The 23454-nt window shown below is 42.7% G+C and overlaps 1 long non-coding RNA gene across 2 annotated transcripts; it reads right to left on the bottom strand.

Moving 5' to 3' along the window:
- Positions 1-11289: 11289 nt before the first annotated feature.
- On the bottom strand, positions 11290-12847 carry LOC309370980. Of its 2 annotated transcripts, none has more exons than XR_014168771.1 (3): positions 12678-12847; positions 12074-12174; positions 11290-11480 (listed from the first exon to the last, which is right to left on the bottom strand). It is a non-coding gene; the product is annotated as an uncharacterized lncRNA (long non-coding RNA). The 2 variants fall into 2 exon arrangements; XR_014168772.1 differs by lacking the exon at positions 12678-12847 and adding an exon at positions 12515-12633.
- Between the last annotated feature and the right edge of the window lie 10607 nt (positions 12848-23454).

Here is a 23454-nt window from a genome sequence, read left to right as displayed (position 1 = left end):
CAGAATTAAATTTTTCCTTTTGCAGAATGTGGCTTGCTATGGTGCATAATTGTAAGTTTATTTTATTTATCATGCTCATTCCTAGAGCTGGCGCTGCAGCACATCAAAAGGAAATTCCAGTATGAAAAATAAGTGCATCCCTGGTTTCTCATAAGCTTAGAATAATGGTTTAATTTTCAGTTTCATTCTCTCTTCCCACAACCTCAATTTTTTTGTGTCCTTGAGGTTTCTTACAGACACTTTAAAAAAAGAAGAAGCTTTTATGGTAGTGATTATGTTCTTGCAGTAACATCATCTTAATGTATTTTGTCCTGAAGTATGCCTTGGAATTGAAAATTAAACTTTGCTCCAATGTTATCTCCTGGCAGAAGTCCACTGTCGTCATTTAAGTTGCCTCAACAAGCCATTTGGACCATTTGCTCTCTTCTTTTCTTTTCTTTTTTAAAAGTTCCCTTTTAAACAGGTTTCTGCCTCCCTTTTTCCCGTTCCTTCTTCAAAATGTGGACACCGTGTAGAATTCTGAGTAGGCTTTACGCTTTTTCTCGGTGCTTTGTTTTTGAATCAGTATTTAATTGTCCATGTTGACCCTGCCCTTTCCATTTACAAGGAGCACTAGGAAAAAGCAAATGATAGTACCTGGTAGCATTCTCTTCTCTAAACTAGTGACATCACCACCATTGGAGCAGTTCTCTAAGTAAAGCTTTTATTCACTTCTGATGCAGGTGGTGCTGTGGGTTAAAGCCTCAGCGCCTAGGACTTGCCGATCAAAAGGTCAGCGGTTCGAATCCCTGCGGCGGGGTGCGCTCCCGCTGCTTGGTCCCAGCGCCTGCCAACCTAGCAGTTCAAAACCATCTCCGGGTGCAAGTAGATAAATAGGGACCGCTTACCAGCGGGAAGGTAAACAGCGTTTCCGTGTGCGGCTCTGGCTCGCCAGAGCAGCGATGTCATGCTGGCCACGTGACCCGGAAGTGTCTCCGGACAGCGCTGGCCCCTGGCCTCTTAAGTGAGATGGGCGCACAACCCCAGAGTCTGTCAAGACTGGCCCGTACGGGCAGGGGTACCTTTACCTTTACCTTAATCTCCTAAACCTGTCAAGCTACGAGGGATGTAGCCAGGCTATTAGGAAACAGTTTGTGGTGTCAGAAACCAGAAAACATGATTCAGTGAGGATGAAAACACTGAAGTGCTTGTTCCTAAGGAACCCTGTCACTCCCTCACCACAAAGCGTAATCTTCCCATACCTGATTTGGGGTTCGGGTTCTTTCGTCTCTGAAGCAGTCGCAGAGACAACCAGCTGAGACAACCACTAATCCTACATTATTCATGTAAAACGGCCTTTTTAATGAAACAGGTCATGTCTGCCCTGTATCTTTGCGGCAGGTCTGGTGCTAGTTTAAGGCATCTCAGATCTGACCTCTGTACAGTATGATGCACATCTTGCCTGTCCTACTTCTAACACAGGCACAAAGCTGGGGGGGGGGGGAGCAAGAATGACATGCAGACTTGACATCCAATACCAGATTGAAAGTTGCCCTGGTTGTGACACAGCCGTGATTCTACCCCTGCATCTCTGGCAAAAGGCATTTAGCACCTGCCAATGGTCACATTTCAATATAATCTCAGTTCATTTGATACTGGGAATGCCAATCAGTATGTTTTAGGACCGAGTTCCCTTGGCTACAAAAGCCCTAATCAGGTACTATGAGAACCGGTATTAAATTATTATTGTAGGGGCTTGGGGCTGCCCTTTCTTGCTCCATATCTGCCCTTCACAAGTAGGGCTAATGGCATGTGGGAGGCCAGGTGTCACCATGTGCTGCAATCTATGTGAATTCTTTTGTCTGGATAAATGGCCCCATACAGTCTCCCTCTGCTTCCAAAGTGTATGTGATTGTGAGTAGCAGTTCCACAAGTTGACATTATGATGGATAACCCTTGTCCATTCTTTCTTAATCAAAGTGTGAGGTTTGCTGTTCTAGTTTTGTTTTGCAGTTCTCCTTGTTAGAAGGATATACCAGGGCAGCTTTGTATCAAATCATCTTCTTGTGGGGAGAAAATATGAATTGTGACTTTTGTAGTTAACCTTATTTACAAATATACAGGTGTAGCAGATGGGAAGCAAGTACACCTATAGGCAGTTTTAATCCCAAAGCAGCATCAGTCCAGTGCCACAATATCCCAGGCAGGCTGCTTTTGCGAGCCACAAAGCTTTGAGCAACATTTTTCAAGCAAGTTGCAATCTCATGCTGGGTTTTCTCTTGTTTACATTCAAAATGCAAAAACTGTTTCTTGCAGCCCCCAGCCAAACAGCAGGTAAGACGTGACACATGTTATTAGAGCTCAGGGTAGTAGCCACTGGTTGTCAATGACTATTCATCATGACTATCAAGTGCCAAGCTACATTAGAAAGAGCCATTCTGCACAGAATCTAGGTACATGTTTACAACTGTGTGTCTCAACTTTTGATGTCATTGTTGATTTGGCCTCAAAACCATAGAAAAATAGTAATAATGGCTTCGTTTAAAAATGCTGCTATGCAAATTACTCGGGGGGTTGCGGGGGAGAGTTCTAGAAGGAAAATAGATACTAAACTACATCTTTCATATCTTTACATTATTATTGCAAGGTGATTGGGCTGTCCATACTACATTGTCTAAACTACCGTATTTTTCGCCCTATAGGACGCACCGGCCCATAGGACACACCTAGATTTGGGGGGGGGGATAAGGGAAAAATTTCATTCCCCCCCCCCCGGCACGGGGCTGGGGCGGGGGAAGCCCGAGCTTCCCCTGACCCCAGCCCCCAGAACAGGCAGCTCTCCGCAAGCCGCGAAGTCCTGCAGGGCTCCCACAGCTAGTGGAGAGCTGCGCGAAGCCCACTCTGGGAGCATGTGGGGCTGGGAGAAGGGGGAAGCCCGCCGCCTGCCTACAAACCAGGTCAGGAGACAGCGGGATGGTGCGCTGCACCTCCCCGCTGTCCCCCGAGCTTGCGGGGCTGGTGGCGGGGAGAAGCATGCTTCTCCCTGCCGCCAGCCTCCAAACCACATCAGGGGGGAGACAGTGGGATGTCGCGCTGCGCTTCCCCGCTGTCCCCCGAGCTTGCGGGGCTGGCTGCAGGGAGAAGCGGGCTTCTCCATGCCTCCAGCCTCCAAACCACGTCGGGAGACAGTGGGATGGTGCGCTGCCCCCCGAGCTTGGGGGCTGGCAGTGGGGCTCTCCTGAAGCCTGGAGAGCGAGAGGGGTCGGTGTGCCCCCTCTCGCTCTCTAGGCTTCAGCGAAAGCCTGCATTCACCCCATAGGACGCACACACATTTCCCCTTCCTTTTTGGAGGGGAAAAGGTGCGTCCCATAGGGCAAAAAATACGGTAATAACATATAAATTGTACAGTGGTACCTTGGTTTGCAACCATTTTGGATTACAACCGTTTTGGATTACAACCATGTCAATCCCTGAAGTGTGTGTCCCTTTTTTTGGATTACAACCCCTTTTTTATTACAACAATTTTTTTTTTTTGGAGGCCCCATTGGCGAAAGCACGCCTTGGGTTACAACCTGTTTTGGTTTACAACCAGACCTCTGGAACAAATTATGGTTGTAAACCACGGTATCACTGTACCTATTCCCATGGGGCAGAGTACTTCCTATTCCCAGGGTGCAGAGAGAAGAGCTTTCCTGGCTTGCATATCAGTGGATAATGTCCTGTTTATCTGGCTGGTTACTAACCAAATAGCTGTGCTTAATTGAAAGCAGGAACTGATGATGCAACTGCATTGAGACAGGACCTCTTGGCATCTAACTCACCTGACACAGGATGCCTATAACTAGAGAGAAAAGGGAGCAGGAGACTGGATACCAACATGATGTACACACACTATGAGTTACGAGAACCAACACCACCCCTTGTATATCAGGAATGACAAACCTCTGTATTATTGGGAACCAACATCTGACCAAGTCTTGGAGGTGTATTATTCTCACAGATGATCAGGATGTCGACACCTTTGGCAATTAGTGGTTGTGCATTCCTCCACTCATTTCCCACACACTTTGTTCCTGTACCACTGGTGAGTAATTTTATGCAGGAGGACTAGAAACTGCTGTCAGATCCTCAATGCTAGACATACCTCTTTTTAAAACAAAGTTGTCAGATCTCTAACTCTATTCTGCACAATAGCATTTTGCCCTCAGCATTGTTCAGATTTCAGAGGCCTTGTTTTCGTTGGCAGGAGGACATATTGCTGGATTTATGGATTTTGACCAGCACCAGAACACTAATGCAGAGCAGCACCTTGCTTATTCAATTCTGAGCCATGTGTTATCTAGGAAGAAGTCTCAACAGTAACAGCACCAGCATCAATTGCATTTATAATTAGCAGGAAACATTTGTAATCATATTGCGTATCGAGGCCCCGTGACCACCCTCTTCCCCAAGATGTAAATAACTTGACATCACACAAGATACTTGGTTTAGGAGTGTTTTGAAGGGTGAACCCGGTGGGGGGGGGGACACCCTATGACCTACATCAAATCAGGGTCTTCCCCAAGCAGTTCCCATTGGTGGAGTGGTATGGCCCTAGCCCCCATCTGGGCATCGGACAGAAGCTACTCCTCCTGAATCCTTTTAATAAGATCCCCATACCTGTGGAGGGGCAGGCAGAGGCTACAACCTCCCCTCCAACCAAGACTATGCTTACCCAATGCCTATCCGCCAATCACATATTTTGACCAGCATATGTTTCAGAGCGCGCGTCTGATTGCAATTGGTCGGTTGGTTCCATGCCCAGGGGAACGCCCCCTTACTCCTGCCGCCGTTGACCCGTTTGGCGGCAGGAATACAATCTGGCCTGCGATAGGCTGGTTGCCAGGGAGGCCCGGGGCCTACCTGCAAAGCTACCCGCCCAAAGAAAGGGGCAAACAGACTAAACCACAACGACTGTATCACAAAACTAGCTATTTGTGTTTTGTTTTTAAAATAAAATGTACATACAGGCAGTGACTGTTTTAGGCAAGTTCGATATGTGTGCAGCTGCACATGCATGCATCAGGCAAAACCTGGAAGTGACCCAAAAAGGTCACAAAAGGGGGGGGGACAGGGCGGAGGCGGAACAAGGTGTCTGCAGACTTTTTCAGTGGTGTTTCAAATATATGCAAATTCACTTAAATACGTGGTGCCTTGGAACATAACCACCGCATAAATTGGGAGTTGCCTGTATGTAATGTAGGGATAAAGTAAGCTATATGTTTGCTGTAAACTGTGTTGTATCATGGTCATTAATTCAGGAAGTAATGGTTTCTCTAGTCTTTGCTTTGCTAATAGGGAAAGAAAACACTTGAAGATAGCTTGAAGATAGCTACTTAAATGAGTTTAAACCATGGACAGTGGCTGCAAGCTACTGAACACACCTACCAGGCAATATGGGGAACTGAAAACATAGTGAGTAGCACACTTGTGTGGAGCTAAACCAGAGGTGAGAAAATTGTGCCCAGCTACAACTACCATCATCCCTGAAAATGTAGTGGGCCGTTGGTCTAACTCAGTGTTTTTCAACCTTTTTTGGGCAAAGGCACACTTGTTTCATGAAAAAAATCACGAGGCACACCACCATTAGAAAATGTTAAAAATATTAACTCTGTGCCTATATTGACTATATGTAAAGTAATTCTCTTGAATAGGAATCAAATAAACACAAAGAAAGTATTTTATAATTACTTTATTATGAAATAGTAAGTAAACAGAAATATGAAAAATTATAAAATACTTTATTTTTAAATATTTCAAAATTTTCAATTTTTCCCACGGCACACCAGGCAACATCTCGCGGCACACCAGTGTGCCGCGGAACAGTGGTTGAAAAACACTGGTCTAACTAAGGACTGATTCACTGAGGATTTTTTAGGTGTACACTTAAAGCTGTTTAGTGTGAAGGAGAAAGTTAAATGCACTCATCAAAGAGTTAGGACTAACTACCACACCCTGTCAAACACACACACTGTTGAAAACCAAGGTTTGCTGCTGTGTAATGTGCAGAACAACCTTTAATTATACAGTGGAACCTCGGGTTGTGAATGTGATCTGTGCAGGAGGCACATTCACAACCCACAGCGCCGCGTCTGTGCACGCGCGGGTCACGATTCAGCGCTTCTGCGCATGCTCAAAGTGTGATTTAGTGCTTCTGTGCAAGTGCCGAAACCCGGAAGTAACCCGTTCCGGTACTTCAGGGCTCGGCGCGGTTCGCAACCCGAAACTGCGTAACCTGAAACGTCTGTAACCCGAGGTTCCACTGTACAGTGGTACCTCAGTTTAAGAACAGTCTGGTTTAAGAATGATTTGGCTTATGAACTCTGCAAAACCAGAAATAGTGTCCCGGTTTGAGAACCTTACCTCAGTCTAAGAACAGAATTCGAACGGTGGAAGGGCACTGGCAGTGGGAGGCCTCATTAGGGAAGGCACGCCTCGGTTTAAGAACGGTTTCAGTTTAAGAACGGACGTCCGGAACAGATTAAGTTCGTAAACCAAGGTACCACTGTATAGCACTTAATTATACTCTAGGACAGCCTTTGGCAACATTGGGAGGGCACCAATCAGTTTTAGGAAGAGGGAGTAATTGTCCTTCCACTTTTGACCTGGCATGGTTAGGGTATGAGGAACCTAGAAAAATCAACAGAAACAGAAAAGAGGTTATTATTGTACAAGTGTTGCTGTTCCTTCCAGGCAACAATAAATAGGTATATTATGAACGGAGGGAAATGCCATTTAGTATGAGATGAAATGCCTGGAGTTCCATAAATGAGGACTCATCTCTGCTGCAGCCTTGGACAACTCATTATTTGAGAAGGATGTGCTGTCCTTCCACAAATCTTTAGCACTATGCTCAAACAGTGGTTCCTCAGGAAGGCACTTTATCACCTTGACCATTGTAATGTTGCCTACAGACAAAGAGCTAGCTTCTGCGGAAATAGCTTTGTTACTTCATAACAAAGGGGAAACAAAAATTCAATGTGTTATGAACCATCTTATCCTCTGCTCCAATCCCAGCCAAAGATTGTGTTTTCAAAGGCAGAAAATGAACACTATAATATGTTGAAATGGTGGATCTACTTGGTGTTGTAAGATTTGTCAGGACAGCAACAAGATGGGTAAGCTGGTAATTAGTTACATAAGTCTAAGGAAAACAACCTATGGCCTAGGAAAGAGCTGGGGAATGTGGCCCTCCAAATGTTATTGGACTCCAACTGCAATTTCCTGGACACAGGAAGCTTAGACTAGCTTAATTAGCTCTTAAAATTTGCCAATTCTGGGGGATTAGGTACAGTTTAATGCATAGAGGGCTAGCTTAATACACACTGGCTCAATATATACTCGTCTGGCACCCAGTATTAACTCCTAGCCTTTATTAAACAACTACTAGGCCCAGGAATTTAGGGTGTCTAGCACCCACCAATTCATAACATGATGTTTAGATGAATGTCTCCCTCCTATGTACAAAGCCTGATCCAAGAAAGACAAAAGCTTCTCAGTTTCTTTCTCTTCAAATTATACACAGTTTTCATTCAGTTTGCTCAGGAAGTGTCATCAGGTCTTTTTTCTTTGGCATCCCTCTGTGCTATTTAAGTGACTTGTTAGGAGTTCTGCTCTAAGAGCATGAGAAGAATCATGCAGGATCAGACCAAAGACCCATCTAGTCCAGCATCCTATTCTTACAGCGACCACCAAAGTGGCTATGGGAACCCTAAAAGCAGGACCTGGGTGTAATTCACTCACCATTTGGATGATCTAAGAAACGTTTCTTCCCTTGAGTCACATCTTGGGCCAAAATACCTTCCCTCTGACTGAGTTAAGCATCCTGATTCACTGATTATGCAGTAAGCATTTTCAGCTATTCGGTATATTCCCAAGGAAACATAAACCCTTGCACTTCCATGGCAGGAACCTGGCTGGGATTGGAACAATTCTGCATTTACAAATCTTCTATAAGCAATAGATTTTTAAAAGCACATTTCTAGCAATCATGGCTGCAAAGAGATGAGCAATGCCTGCTGAAATGAAATTGTAAAACCCTGAAAGATGGCTTGCAGTCCCCCTGCATAGTTGATATGCTTGTTCTTGGGAGCATCCTTAAAACTTAAATGCTTTCTTATCCACTTGTTCAAAGATGAAGAAGTCTGCAGACTTTTTGTTCCCATTCAGTACTAAGTAATTGTGGAAATTCACTAGGTGAGCTGCAGTAATTTGCACATTGAGAAATAGTAGGGGAAATGCAAAACATGCTTACTTACAAATTAGGTGTGATTCCAGCCCACAGATACCCAATTGCATTGTTCTTAACAATATATTTTAAAAATAATAACACAAAAGGAAGGAAAGACTTAACAGACTGATGGAAACCAAGCCATACCCACACAACCCTAATTGCCGGTAATAATCTACATTATAGCAAAGGATGGGTAAGGGTGAGACCAAAGTGCAGCAATCAATACAATTTTCTACATGTCAGGAGCAGAGGACACTATGCAACTAGAATGAAGCACATTTAAGGCTGCAAACCCATAGGCAGCACTTAACCTCAGTGAGGGGCTCACATCTGCCTAAACATACATAGGTTTGTGCTGCAAGTCTCCTTGGTTTCAGTTAAAAATAGGTAAGCACATCTTTAACACACTGAAATCAAAAGTGTTTTCTTTGCCTGGATTATAGTCAAGGTAAACACAGAGGCTCCGAAAATGATAGTTCTCCTGTATATCTGGACTAATATTCTAAGATTTTAAATATAATTGTTTGAAGCACAGGGTATAAACAAAGTTCCGGTTGTTGCCATTTCGGTCTGGCTTTGCAAATGAGAATAAGTAATGGGCTCATTTTTCAATTAACAATGAACTGGAGTGTTGCATTTATTAATGAAATATGTGGCCATAAATAGTTATAAATCTAAAATGATTGCATTTCAAGTCCCACAGTATCAATTCTGGCAGAGCATTTATTGAGATAAGTAAATGTTTTGAAGGAGAGCTCCAAGGGTGGTAGTTGTTGTTGTTTTGCCCTAGTGAAGGAGTTCTGTTATATCAAACACACACACCCCAAAAAACCTCACACAAACCCCAAACTGAGAAAGTAAGCTTCTTGGGGATTTAATTTTTGCTTATGTTACCTCATAAAGTGTTGTGTACACTGATCATATTATAAAAATAATAAAAAATAATAATTTGCATCAAATCAGAGAATACTTTTCCTAAATTGAGGAATGCCATAACTCTACATCAGCTATGGGTTTCAACTGATTTGAAGTGGGATAAGTGTTGAAATCAGTAAATGCTTGTGAGTGAATGAGAGGATTGCAGAAATTTTCTTCCTGCAGCAAATCTTTGAGAAGTGTTTGTCTAAAGACGTTTTCCTCATATGAGATTGAAGTTAGGAACCTACCTGTATGTACAATCATTTCCTAAATGCATCAGCATTTAGGGTTCGATGCTATTAAAATTAACAGCATTCCAGCACATGTACATTTGGTTTCCTGGGATAAATTCCTAAAGCCGCCAAAGGGAGTGGGAATTCTGCCATAAGAGCAGGATTGCCCTCCCAGTGTTTGCAGGGATTATTTAGTTGCCTTGGAAACTAGAATTGCCAACAATTAGGTATTGGTTCTAAAAACTGGCACCCAAATTAAAAATGTTTAGGAGCTGATAAGAATTCCTTCTCATGTTTGTACATGTAAAGTGAAAGTAGGACAGTGGCAAATAGACAGGATTGGATCAAACCACATCAATCTCTCTTGAAGTCAGTGGGGCCATTCTAAATTCAGAGCAGATATCTAGTAGCTATGGGGCTCTAGGGTCTTCCCATCTGGCCCTAAGGAACTTTGTATTAGCAACTTTCTTCTGCAAGAGCTAAAGTATAGGCCAAGTGCTATTTAACCCGCTCTGATCCCATGTGGCTAGACCCCACCTCAACTGCTGATTCTCATTTGTCACTGTCTTGGCTCATAAGCAGCTGAGATGCATAACAAGTGGAGACCAGGGAGCAGCTTAACCTGTTTTTGTGTGTGTGTGTTTCAAGTTCATGGTTAGTTGCTGAATGAGGCTCTGGCTTTCTCCCTTTAATTTGCTCCTTTTTAGGATCTGAACATGCAGCCATCCATAGTGGGCAATTGCAAGCCCTGGATCAGGAAGCATTGTACTTATTTATTTAACAAAATGTCCATATCGGTTGGTTGTAATAAAGCATCCAAGTGATCTAAAAAAAAAAAAAAAGCAACCACACAACATTATCAATAAAAGACAGTCAAGACAGATATTTTAAAATATTCAAAAGATAACTAAAATCAACGTAACCTGAAAAGAGATTAAAACACTTGCCAGCATTCTACATTAAAACACAAGTCAACATTATGCTGTGTGCGACATATTGCAAATGAACTGGTCAGTGCTGCAGCCACCATAAGGGACTGAGCTTCAGCCACGTACTAGTCAGTCAATGAAGAATGGTTAAAGGGGCTGTGGCAGCCTATGAGCAGCCTGATGAAGTTGCAGCAGGGATGGGACACGGCAGCCATCCTGTGGTGCAATGGCAGAGGTAGCTTGACCTCCACCCGCTTGCCCTGAGCAGTGATGCCAGCCAGCTGCCATACACACCAAAAGGGCTGCTGCACAAAACAGAGCAAAAACATCTCTGGGGTGCATGCCTGGGCAGTATGCATGGAGGTCTTGGGCTGCCCAAGGGACCAGGCAGCAGCTACAGATTGTTCCTCAGGGTTTACTTCTGAAGTCTTCCTCATGAATGGGTATAACTGCAAGGCAGCAGACATTTAGGATCAGTTTTCCATCTTCTAGGTGGACTTCCATCCCAGCTTGATGAGCCCCATCTGCCCCTCATTTCCCTCAATAGCACATGCAGAAACCGCCTTCCTGACTGATGGACCCGCTATTGGTCTTAACTGCTCAATTTGCCAGAGCATGTCTTCACATGCAGGGGAAGTCCCTAAGTCACCAAGGGTTTAAGACCCATCAGCTACACTCAGGGCTTTGTTTCAGCCGGAATTTGCAGGAATTCAACATATTTTGAGCAGAGGGTTTTTCATCATGGTACTATATTATATCACTATAAAATATTAATAACTATAAATACCATCAGTGAAATATTTTTTCTTCTTTAAAAAGAAACCCCTTACATAAACAATATTTCATCTAGGCAAAACATGGAATGAACACAAATCATAACAAAACTGGATAAGTAAAGTGTCAATAAATAAGAGCAATAACTGATGAGATCAGAATTATCATGGAAACAAATACAGTGGTACCTTGGTTTTTGAACATAATCCCTTCTGGAAGACCATTCAAGTGCTGAAACATTCAAAAACCGAAAACTCAATAACCGACATGTAGGTCTCAGGATCTTGCACTCAGAGGAAGCCGCGTGGCATGTTTGACTTCCGAGGCGTGTTTGAAAACAGAAGCATTTACTTCCAGGTTTACGGCGTTCGAAAACTGAAGTGTTCCTCAAAAGAGATGTTAGAAATCCGAGGTACCACAGTATCAAAAATACAACTGTAAAACTTGACACAGCATTTTTTTATAAACTAAAATTATGTAAAACACTTATTTTTACATTAATAAGATTATCTATGTAACTATCACAACCTTACCCAAACTCAGAAATTTCAAAGATCACAAAATCCAGATCACAAAGGAAGTGCTTAAATGTGGAAGATAGAAAGATGCCTTTTTATTTTTTAAAAATTCAAAATCTAAAAGCCTTTCATTTTCAAAATCTAAAAGCCTTTCATTTTCCAAATAATGAATTCAAGCTGGCTTACAAAACAATACATTATACAATATTTTCAAATATTTATCTATTTAATCCATTTATAGACCACAATATTGAAATAATAATAATAATCTGTAAGTTGTATACAAATGTAAAAATACAAAAACAAACCCATAACAATCACAAAGCTAGAATACAAATAAAATGAAAATACATGCTGTCCATAAAAATCCAAAATCCAAAAACTAAAAATTAGCATATAACAAACAACACTCCTAAAAACAGCAGTCAGGAGAGACCAATATTAACATACCAGGCTGGAGAACAAACTGGATGTGTTCGAGTTGCAGCTATTCTGAGGTAAGTGCAGTCAGCTCTACTGGGATATTGAACACTCTATTAGGCATTCATAAACTGTATTTTTTTTTAATAAAAAAAGGAAATTATTACAGCCAGTTTACTATCACAGCAGGATAGGCTGTTGCAGAGTAAACAATTACAACATACAGACATTAAAAAAAAAAGGCTTTTAGTAATGTGTGTAGCAGGTGGGAGTGGGGGCTCAGATCTGCGGTGTGGGACTAGACCTGTGTGAATTACTCAATAGTTGCCCCGCTTTCCTTTGTGAGATGTTGGCAGGTTTGCTTTGCATACAGTAGTCAGAGGAGAACCGACAACAATGTCTGACTAAGTGTGGTGCTGAAGGGCTCAGAGGGAGATCATTAGTATAGCAGAATACGGATGATACAAGTACCTAAGCGTATCCCTGTTTTCATCTGTAAAATGTTGAGGTGTGTATGTATGTACACACACACACACATACGCATGCACACTGTGCTGTGAAATAAAAAGGGCTGGCCTAATTTCTTTTCCATGTGCATATTCAAGATGAGAAAGGAAAAAGAGAAAGAAATCACATGCTTTCCGATGAGGACTGGCGAGATGAGCATTCCCCATTAAGAGGGAAGTGATATGGATTTGATGTGTTCTGTTTCCTAGTACTGTGAGCTGAGCGCTCTGGAGCTGATTAGGTGAACGCTGCTTGGAAGAAGAAGAAAGCACCAGGGCTGGGTTTTCGCCTCCCTCCCTCTCTCCCCCTTTAACTCTGGCTCTTTTTATCCGTCTTTCCTTTCCTCCTCTGTTGCCGGAGGGTACAGTTGGCTTTCTGAATGCACTACTTCCTTTTCCCTGGGCCTGCTTTGATTGCATCTCCTATTACTAAAAGGAGAGGGGCAACGAGAGGGGGGCAGGTGGTGGGGCCTGCTTCTTTTTCATTTTATTTTTAAGTCGGTGGTCTTTTTGGGGAAAGGAAAATCATTAATAAAAGAAAACCAGCCGAGAGGCTGCGCAGCTCCTGTGCAAAACCGTTCCCTGGCAGCTGACTGTGTCTGTTTTCTCTCACCTCTAAAGGGAATCAATACAGCTTTAACTGATTTCCCTGATGCCGACTATTCTTGTGTGGCATGACTGTCACTGCAGTCATTCTATTAGCCCATCATTCCTACATCCTCTCCCTCCCTCCTGGCCTCTCCTGGCTGTTTCCTCTGACACTGTTACAAACATGCTCAGATTCCCTTACTTTCACATTCCCATTCATATGCTGTTTCTCCTTTTCCCGCGCTTCTCCTTTCCCTCGCTCCACAGTCACAAACACAAGTTTGCATAAAAACTGGCCCGCTGGATCAGGCCAAAGGTCAATATTCTGCTCCCAGCAGGGCCCACTGGAAAACTCACAAGCAGGGCCAGAAGGCAACATTTCTGGTCCCCGCTATCCGCTATTCAAAGGTACACCATCTCCCGACTCAAGGGGAAGGGGTTATATTATAAGCAGCCTCCAAGGAGTTCAGAATGACATACATGTTCTTGCATGGCTAAGTGGCAGTGGTGGCCAAAAGTGGCTTTTTACCAATGCCAGTCTAACTTTGGTCATTCATGTTTCAGAAACATCCAGATTGGACTCCATAGAGCTGTAGGGTATTCAGAAATGTCAGTTGGTTCAAAACTCACTGTCAAAATATGAACAGGAGCAGACTAGTTGGTACCAGTGGTATAGCATGGGTTGCCAGTGCCCGGGGCCGCAAAGAGGGAGAAAAATGTACAGAGCATGCATGTGCATTTGACTGCCTAATGCCACAGAGATAAGAAGAGTTATTCCATTGTCTGGAGAGGTCACTTCCTGGTTCGCATGGAGAAACTGTTTTCAGCAGAGCCCAGTAATGGAAGCGTTCAGCTGTATTGAGGCAGCACCGGGTGTTGAAATTTTGCGCCCCTAACAATTTTGTGTCGAGGGCAACCACCCCTCTGAGGGGCCCCCACGCTACGCCACTAGTTGTGGCATATATTGCCTCAACTTGTATCTTCTTTCTTGGCAGACAGCTTGTTTTGAAGCACTCTTGCCTATCTGTAACACCCTAAATAGCCTGAGGCCAACTTATCTTGCCTATATAGTCACACCTGTATAATTAGGTCTACATCAGAGGCCTCGTTCTCTGTCGCTCCCATCATCTGATATTTGGCAAGCAAGGATGCAAAAGGGGCCTTTATAGAAGCATAGGATTGGAAGAGGCCCATAGGTCATATAGTCCAAACCCTTGCCAATGCAGGCATTCCATTACTTTAGCATTTCTGATTGGTAGTTTTCTATCCTTTTGGCTGCTGCACACCAGAGGTGGAATGGCTTTCCTGAGTCCACTGCGCTCCGTCACAATTGGCTTCCTGATAAGTAGTCAAAACATGGCAGTTTAGGAAGGCCTTTGTGGACATGGTATTGATCATTTGCTGTATTGAACAGAGAACAGGTTTTTTTGCTGTTTCAGTTTTCTATCTGTGTTGGTAATTTCAATGCAGGTTCATTATTTAGTGATTGTTTTGTGATGATTACTATCAGCTGTACTGAATAGTCTTTGAAATTAAAAAGGCGTAGAGACATTTTAAAAAGAGGGAGGATGAGGGTGCTGGCTCAGCCTTAAGGTTACCAGATTTTTTTTCCCAATGAATCCTGGGACACTTTTCAACTTCCTACTAAATAGATGGATTTTGTCAGGGGACCGATTTGTAAATCCGGCGGCTGTCCCCGGGAAACGGGGACATCTGGTAACCTTAGCCTAGGTAATCCTCATCCCCTTCCACTTGGTCTACTTGGGGAGGCTTCCCATGCAATTCAGAACCCTGGTTTTCTTCTTCAGAAGTTGTCCCTCCAACTTGTTGGAGGTGGGTGTGGGTGGGGTAAAGCTAATGTGCTTGTTCCCACTCTCCCTCATTACATTTTGGAAGGATCACCTGAATGCCACATTTTGAGAAACACTAATAATATGGTGAGTTTGAATATTTTGATTTAGCTGTCATTCCCACACCTGCATGTAGGAGTACAAAGATGTGCAAAAAGAAAGGACAGTTGGACTTCCAGATAAGTCTATGAAATTCCAAAACAAAGTGTTTTTGAATTCTAGATTTTATGGGTCTTACGAACCCATCAAAGCAATAGCATCACACAGTAAGCACTGAGCGTGCAGTACTTATCCTAACTAGGCCAATTTTTTACTAAAGGGAATAAAATTGCCTAGGGAGTACTCTTGATGGGTTATTGCTTGCTTAATTCTTTATGCATTTGTTAGATGTGTAAAATGGTTGGGGTAGGAAAAAATGCTTAGAAAAACAAAGATATGTCTAAAGTAATAATTAAGATCAAAATCTGAAACAGACATAAGCCTGATTCATATATTCACTTGCTTTCTCTTCACTTGACTAGTGTCTCAGTTCAAAATCTTTATTGTGGTTCTGCCAAGGGGAGCAACCTATTACGCAGTGACTCCAGGCAGGGGCATCTCTGTGAGGGCACCCTGCTATGGATCCTCCCTTTGGAGATGTATCAATCACCTTCATTATTGGGTTTGTATCACCAACTCAAGACTCACCTGTTTACCAGGCCTTTGAGTGATATTGATGGGCCATCTGTATTGCATTTTTCTTTCTTATCTAATGTTCAGTGGTTAAGGGTTTATATGTACTATTTTTATTGCCACTACTGTATTGTGAACGGCCTGTGATCTGAAATGAATGAAAGGTGGTCTGCATATTATTCAAAGAAATACCATTAAAATAAAAAAAAATCCTGGAAGCCAAATGCATGAACTCCATTGAAAAGCATTGTATCTAAGGTGATATGAAAGTCATGCATATGTGAATCAGTCCTGTCCGGCCATGCACACTCTCCTGGCATGTGCACTGAAACATTACTACAGTCATACCTTGGGTTGAATACGCTTCGAGTTGAGCGCGTTCTAGTTGCGCTCCGTGGCAACCCGGAAGTAACTTAGCACATTACTTCTGGGTTTCATCGCTTGCGCAGAAGCAGTGTAAAGTGACGCGCGTGTGTGCAGACGTGCTGTCTCTAGTTATGTTTGCTTCTAGATGCGAATGGGGCTCCGGAACGGATCCCGTTCATATCTAGAGGTACCACTGTAAATCTTTCTTTCCCCTACCTCTATGTATTATACTGTATTTCTGGCCCATCTTCCCCGCACGTAGTTCAGGGCAGTTTATTCCCCTGTTAATTTAATCCTTACAACAACCCTTGAAGGTAGATTAGGCTGAGAGATAGCAAGTGAGGATTTTATAGGAATCACGATTGAGAGGGAACTATTCCATTATTCTATTTGTCCATTTACTGGAAACCTCATTCGGTCCATAAAAACTACACTCATTTTCATCATTCCCATTCTTCATTTGCTTTTAACGGGAGACCGGGCTGCTCCTCTGCTGCTTTTAAGTGCTGTGTTTTCCATCCAACTGGTATTATATTTTTAGGCATTTTGCTGACTTGCAAAAGGATCAGACCTGTCAAATTTCAGACAGAGAGGTAAAGGAGTCCACATTTTATCTGCAGTCAAAAAAGCACACAGACATTAATTAGAATAACTAGTATCTGAATTGGTAAGCTACAAACTATAAGTAACTAACAACTAATCGCAAGGGAACATATATGAGTTTAAGGCTCAACAGTTTACAGTGCCAATCCCCTCTTTCCCCATTCCATCTCTCCCTCCTTCCTGTAACCTTCAACTGACCTATCCCAGCTTCTAGAGGAAAGCAAAGGAGAAAAGAATGTGTTCCAAAAGGATAATGAATGTATAGAAGATATTCTGAATTCATTCATGACTCTGGCATTTCTTTCTTAATTAATAACAAATGGACCCCATTTGTTTCACGTTTTCATTTCTTAAGAAACAAATGCACATCCCTTGTCTGATTTGAACTCAGGCCAGAGTCGGCATCAGCACCAGGCATTCTTGGGCAGCAGCTGTCACACCAGAACCCAGGTAGAGCCAACCCTTAATGCTTGTCCCTAGCCCTATCATTACCAGGTCCTGGCAGCCACCACCTTTGTTTCCAGCTTCCAGGACATTGTGAAGCCAGTCCCCACCCCCATGTCCCCCTTCTGTTCCAGACAACAACTATGGGTTGCGTTCAGTGCAACACTAAGCAAAACCTTCTGTCAGTGCAAGAATCTCTCCTTGTGCAATGAAACTTTCTTCCCCTCTCCTCCCCCCATGCACCCCCTAATTTGATTCTAGGTGTTCCCCAAACCTTCTGGAGCAAATTTAGGGACAGATGCGTCATGCACAATAGGAAGAGGGGGGGTCCCCATCACATTAGTGCTAATCCTTGCACTAGTGGAACTATTTAGTTGAATACTGTCACGAAAAAATATGACTACCTGGAGTTTCTGTGTCCACCAAAGTAAATCCCCATCACTGGGCCTCCCTTAAACCCACTGTAGTAAAACAACCACCAGACAACATCTTGCCTTGGGCCCCTCAACCCTGAAGCTGGCCCTGGCCAGGTCTTCCCAGGCCCAGTCTGATGCTCTAACCACCACATCACATTGTCTGTCATTGTGAACGGCAAGCATTAGGAGAGTCATCCTTTCGCTAAAATTTTAACTGAAAGCATTTGGTTGCTAGTATGATAACAAGAGCAACAACAACAATTCAGCCTCTTTCTAAAAGCTGCCAATTTCTGGCTTGCCTCTATTCCTGCCACTCTTTTCCACACACATTTGTTTGCCTGCAGGCAAGACTTTTCTCTAATCCTGTGACATCATTCGAGAGATGATGCTCTCCTCTTAAAGGAAGTCAAAATCACCTTCAGATCTATCTTCCTCAGCTTACTTGCTGTGCCTGTATGTTCAATTTTTTATTGCAACCCCAAAAATATTTAGGTGGAAAGAAGAGATCCATTGATTTTAATTAAGCCCGTGACTGGGTAACATTGCAAGCCTTAGCATATTTACTTGGAAATTAGTCCCAGTGAAATCAACAGTATTTACTAAGGAGTAAACATTGGTAAGAGTATAAGGATGGAATTGGACTTAGGATCTCAGCCTGTCTTGAGCTACAGTTCTTTCCTGGGCAAAGCCATCTGAATTGTCATTTCAATTCCATTATCAGCTGCTCATCTTCTGCAAACCAGTTCACTGAATTCAGAATTGACAATGGATAGCTCATTGACAATAGGATAGACAGGCATTTGAAGAATGTGTGTAACCATGCGGGAAGTGGGAGCCAGCAATCTGCAATCGTCGTCTACTGTTGGAGGCAGAAATGTTTCTGAATACCAGTTGCTGGAAACCACAGGGCTCTTGTCCTCAAATCCTGCTTCCTGGTTTCCCAGAGGCAACTGGTTGGCCACAGTAAGAACAGGATGCTGTTGGCAGCATCTGAACTCGCATATATTTTGTGAGGGAGAACCCTGTAGGAAAATTCCCCTTTGCTCTTATGCAGCTCCCATTCATTTCAAGGAGACTTAAGCACAACTGATTTGTGCTGGGTTGGGTGCCTAGTATGTTACCTACATCCCTCATTGACAAATGGTGGTTGAAGCATGGCAATTGCTGATATCTTTGAGTTTTGGTTACAAGCTTCCAAGTGCTCGGGCCATAAATGAAAGCCACCTCATGCTAATGGCCACAGTGCCCACCCTTATCAACTGAAATATTAATAAAAAATAATTTATGTCATGTGACTGCTTTTTAACTAGCTGCTTTCAAGACTTTAGATCAGGATTATAAAAGACACACATTTATAAATTATTGGCCTGGAGCACATAGGCACCATATACTATGGGGAGCACTTTTCTAGCACTTTAAATTAATTTATTGTTATTCATTCCAGCTGTCTGTGATGTAAACCTTTAGCTATAAATTTGTACCATCATCCAACACGCCATTAAACTAAAGTGGTGCCCGTGCTACAGCATATAATAAAACATATGAATAAGATTTCTGTGGGGACAGAAATCTCCCCACCCCACCTACCCTCTGCTTATACTCTCCTCTTGGTTAATGACACAAGAGAAGTGAGAAATAATGTAAGTCATTCTACAGCTGTGCATCCACTAAAATATGGCAGGGGAAGGGTAGTGAGAGACGCACATACTGTACCACAGTATGGTTGGATTTTGACCCTCTGGCTAATTGCTCCAATTCAAATCCTAAATCTGAATCTTGGGCAGAATTCTTCATGAAATTGATGGCAAGGGTGGTACTCACACTAACCCATTTGTAGCACAAAAATGTCATTTTTCCTCCATCCAGAATTGTTTGTTCTCGTCCTCAGCATTCAATTTAGATTGATTCCAGATCCTTCTGTCCACAGGAGTGGGTGTTGTGTTTACTCCATACCTGTTTGGACTCTCTACTTGATCAGGTTATCTGCGCCTTTTCTTCCTTGCACATTCACCCAAGGTGAATGAATGGTGGTTGTTGTGATCAGGGAATACACCCACCCACAACATCATGGGTTTTGTGTAGATACAACCCTCATTTCTAGGACCCCAAACATCCATTTTCAGCTGTTTAATAATAATAATAATAATAATAATAATAATAATAATAATAATTTATTGTTTATACCCCGCCCATCTGGCTGAGTTTCCCCAGCCACTCTGGGAGGCTCCCAATCAAGCATTAAAAACGATACAGCATTAAATATTTAAAAACTTCCCTAAACAGGGCTGCCTTCAGATGTCCTTTAAAGATAGGATAGCTGCTTATTTCCTTCACATCTGAAGGGAGGGAGTTCCACCGGGTGGGCTCCACTACCAAGAAGGCCCTCTGTCTGGTTCCCTGTAACCTCACTTCTTGCAATGAGGGAATCGCCAGAAGGCCCTCGGTGCTGGATCTCAGTGTCCAGGCTGAATCATGGGGGTGGAGTCACTCCTTCAGGTATAAAGGACGGAGGCCGTTTAGGGCTTTAAATGGACACACTTGCATTCCTACAACATACTGTGATCTAATCCTGATGTAACTAAACCTTGTTTGTGCCAGTTTCTCCTTTCCTACAGCTCATACTAAGAATGGTTATGCCATATCCCTATAGAGGAATCTATGGGCTTTTTAAAAGACATGTTGTGAATGGGGCCACATTCACATTAGACCTGTAATGCACATTCTTTCCCTGAAATAATTCTGGGCAATGTATTTTACCTGTCAGAGCTATAACTCCCAGCAACCCATAACAAACTACAGTGCCCAGAATTCTTTGAGAGAAAGAATGTGTTTTGAATATGCTTTAAAAGTATACACAGCCTTTAATTTGTCTTTGAAAAGATAGATGGTTACTCTGATGCTGAAATCACATATGCTGAAGTGAGCTGCAGTGAAATTTGTGGGGCTGATACCCAAGTAAACATATTTGGGACAGGACTGAATGTCATACAGATGTCAGCTTTAGCACTGATACCTCTTGAGCTATTTGCACACTTCCCCAACCTGGTACCCTCTATATTTTGTGGTCTACAAGTCCCATCAGACTGACCATTGCCCATGCAATGCATAGTGCAGTTGGGCCACAATGTTTATTATATTTAGTTTAGATAGGGATGAGGAACCTGTGGCCTTTCAGATGTTCTGCACTCCAATTCCCATCAACCCCAGTCAGCATGGCCAAAGGTCAGGAATGATGGGAGCTCTGGTCCAGCATCTAGAAGGTTCCTTTTCTCTGGTTTATACATATGTATACCCTGAAAGAACATGCCAGAATAAAGCTGTTGGTCTAAGTTGCCAGAAGACCATTTGATGTTACTAACAACGCTTCAAGAATATGCATGTGACAGAAAATTATGAGCTAATTTAGAATTCTCAGAAAAGATCTTTTAAAAAAAATGTTCTCAGAGAACGCTCATAATTAGTAGCCCAGATAGAAGTAGAGTGGAGTAGAGCTTGCATATTGCTAATGGAAACAAAAACAAAAAAAATGCTCTGCCTCCCAGCCAGGCAGAGTAGCAAGGCTTGAAGCAAAGAAAACACACACACACACACACACACACACTAACCCAGAGAGGTGAGGTAGAAAAGAAATAAGGAAAGGATGCATAGCATCTTATCAGAGAAACAGCCTGGATGGCAGCAAAGTATCAAAGCTAGAGATACATCCTCAATGATTTCATACTCAAGGTCACCACTGGAAAAGAGGGGGAAATGTATATGATTTGTTTTTGTGGTGATAATTAAAGGACTATTAGTTGGTTCCTATTGCAACCAGTCATCATCTTGCCAACAAAGGTCCATATAGTTAAAGCTATGGTTTTCCCAGTAGTGATGTATGGAAGTGAGAGCTGGACCATAAAGAAGGCTGATAGCCGAAGAATTAATGCTTTGGAATTATGGTGCTGGAGGAGACTCTTGAGAGTCCCATGGACTGCAAGAAGATCAAACCTATCCATTCTGAAGGAAATCAGCCCTGAGTGCTCACTGGAAGGACAGGTCCTGAAGCTGAGACTCCAATATTTTGGCCACCTCATGAGAAGAGAAGACTCTCTGGAAAAGACCCTGGTGTTGGGAAAGATGGAGGGCACAAGGAGAAGGGACAGAGGACAAGATGGTTGGACAGTGTTCTCACAGCTACTAACATGAGTTTGACCAAGCTGTGGGAGGCAGTGGAAGACAGGAGTGCCTGGCGTGCTCTGGTCCATGGGGTCATGAAGAGTCGGACATGACTAAATGACTAAAGAATAACAACAACAACATTGCAACCAGTAGTTATTGACCTTCAGGTTGCTATGAAAGCCTAGATTTTAGAAGCTGGTAGCCTAGGGTGAAGAAATATAGTCTTGCTGACCATCCAGCTAGACCCTTGTCAGGCTCCAGCTGGCTTCCAGCCAGCTCCCTATATCAGTATCCCTAGATGAGATGAAAACCTGCAGTATGAGATGTCTTCAAATCAACACTCCTATGGCCTTCTGCTTTGTACAGTATGTCTCACTCTTATTGACATTTCTATTGCTGCCTAACTGATTATGAAAGCCAACTTGGCTTCCTGAGTCAAATGCTTTGTTGCTCTTTAGCTAACTCCTCAGGGCTAAGGACAATGGGGTGAGCTTCCCAGACCTGAGCTGAGTTGAACACTGACAATGAGCTTGTGCTGAGAAGGGTACTAGCATTTAAAAACAAAAACAAAAATGCCCACTTATATAAAAAGATATTGGCATCAAGGGATAAGAATGGTGAACAGGCATACACTAGTGTTGGCAGCATTCTTAAACTTCCACAACACCTTGAGGCCTGTTTCTTGCAATGCGCTCTTTCAGATTAGGTGCCAGGAAATGTTAATTACTGCAGTGCAATTTCTTGTTTTCTGTGGAGCAATAACGATTAATTTATGCCGTTTGGGAAAACACTTTCAACTTATACATTTTTTATTAAAGATCAATAAAAGTAAGTCGATATGGTGCAAAGTGTACAGTACCAAAACAGAAAGCTCTTGTTTTATATACTTGCGATGTAATAAAAATTCGGTGTTGATATAGTCAATGCCTCTGCTCTAATGATAGGCCGTCATGCTTCTCTTTATAATCAAGAAAGCAATTAAAAAATGCTGGCCCTTGCACTTACTAAAATAATTAGCAGTTCTTTTATTGAGTGCTAACACAATGGGGTAAGACTGATTGGGTCTTACCACATGAACTGAGTAGTCAATAGGAGGTGTTCTTTTTTGAACTGTTTATTTATATCTTGTTTATTTAAAATTATATTTATAGTAAAATAGATGTTTATAAGCTGTATGTGAGCTAGGTACCAGGCTGAATTGCGCCCTAATTTCACCTGATGGCATGTACTGAGCTTCAAAGATGGAGTAGTTGAGGTATGCAAGTTGTAATACCTCTCCAAATTCAGGCTGTGCTAAAGCAGCAGCATGCTAGCATGACAAGAATGAGAGCTGGAGCTCCATGCGACATTAGTAGCCCTAAATGGATGTTACCATGTATTAAACAAATCACAAAGGAAAGGATGTGGTAGCCTAACGGTTAGTCTCCACCTCTGCAGGAGAGGTAGTAGGCTGTTCCGGCAGAGCTGTTGTTGTTGTTGTTGTTGTTGTTGTTGTTGTTGTTATTGGCAAGTTTTTAGCAGATGCCTGTATGTCTCCTGCCTAGCAGTTTTGTGTTCTGCATCTTCCTTGCAACCAGGCCCAGCTTTACAAAATATGTTCTGCTAAATGTAAACAACCCACAGTGTAAGTGTTACATTGTGTAGATGGTGGTTTCCACCTTAATGGATCTCCACCCTCAACTCAGAGCCAAATTGCATGCCTGGAAAAGATATCTGAGAAAAGAGCGGGGATTGGGCGAAGGGTGGCTGATGTCATAAAGGTACTGCTTCTTCTCCAACTATGACTACATTTCCATATTCATTCCAGC

Source organism: Podarcis melisellensis (assembly GCF_964234715.1).
Source record: "Podarcis melisellensis genome assembly, chromosome: 5".
Classification (NCBI taxonomy): domain Eukaryota; kingdom Metazoa; phylum Chordata; class Lepidosauria; order Squamata; family Lacertidae; genus Podarcis; species Podarcis melisellensis.
The sequence above is the reverse complement of the archived record's forward strand: the minus strand, read 5'-3'. Positions and strand labels throughout refer to the sequence as shown.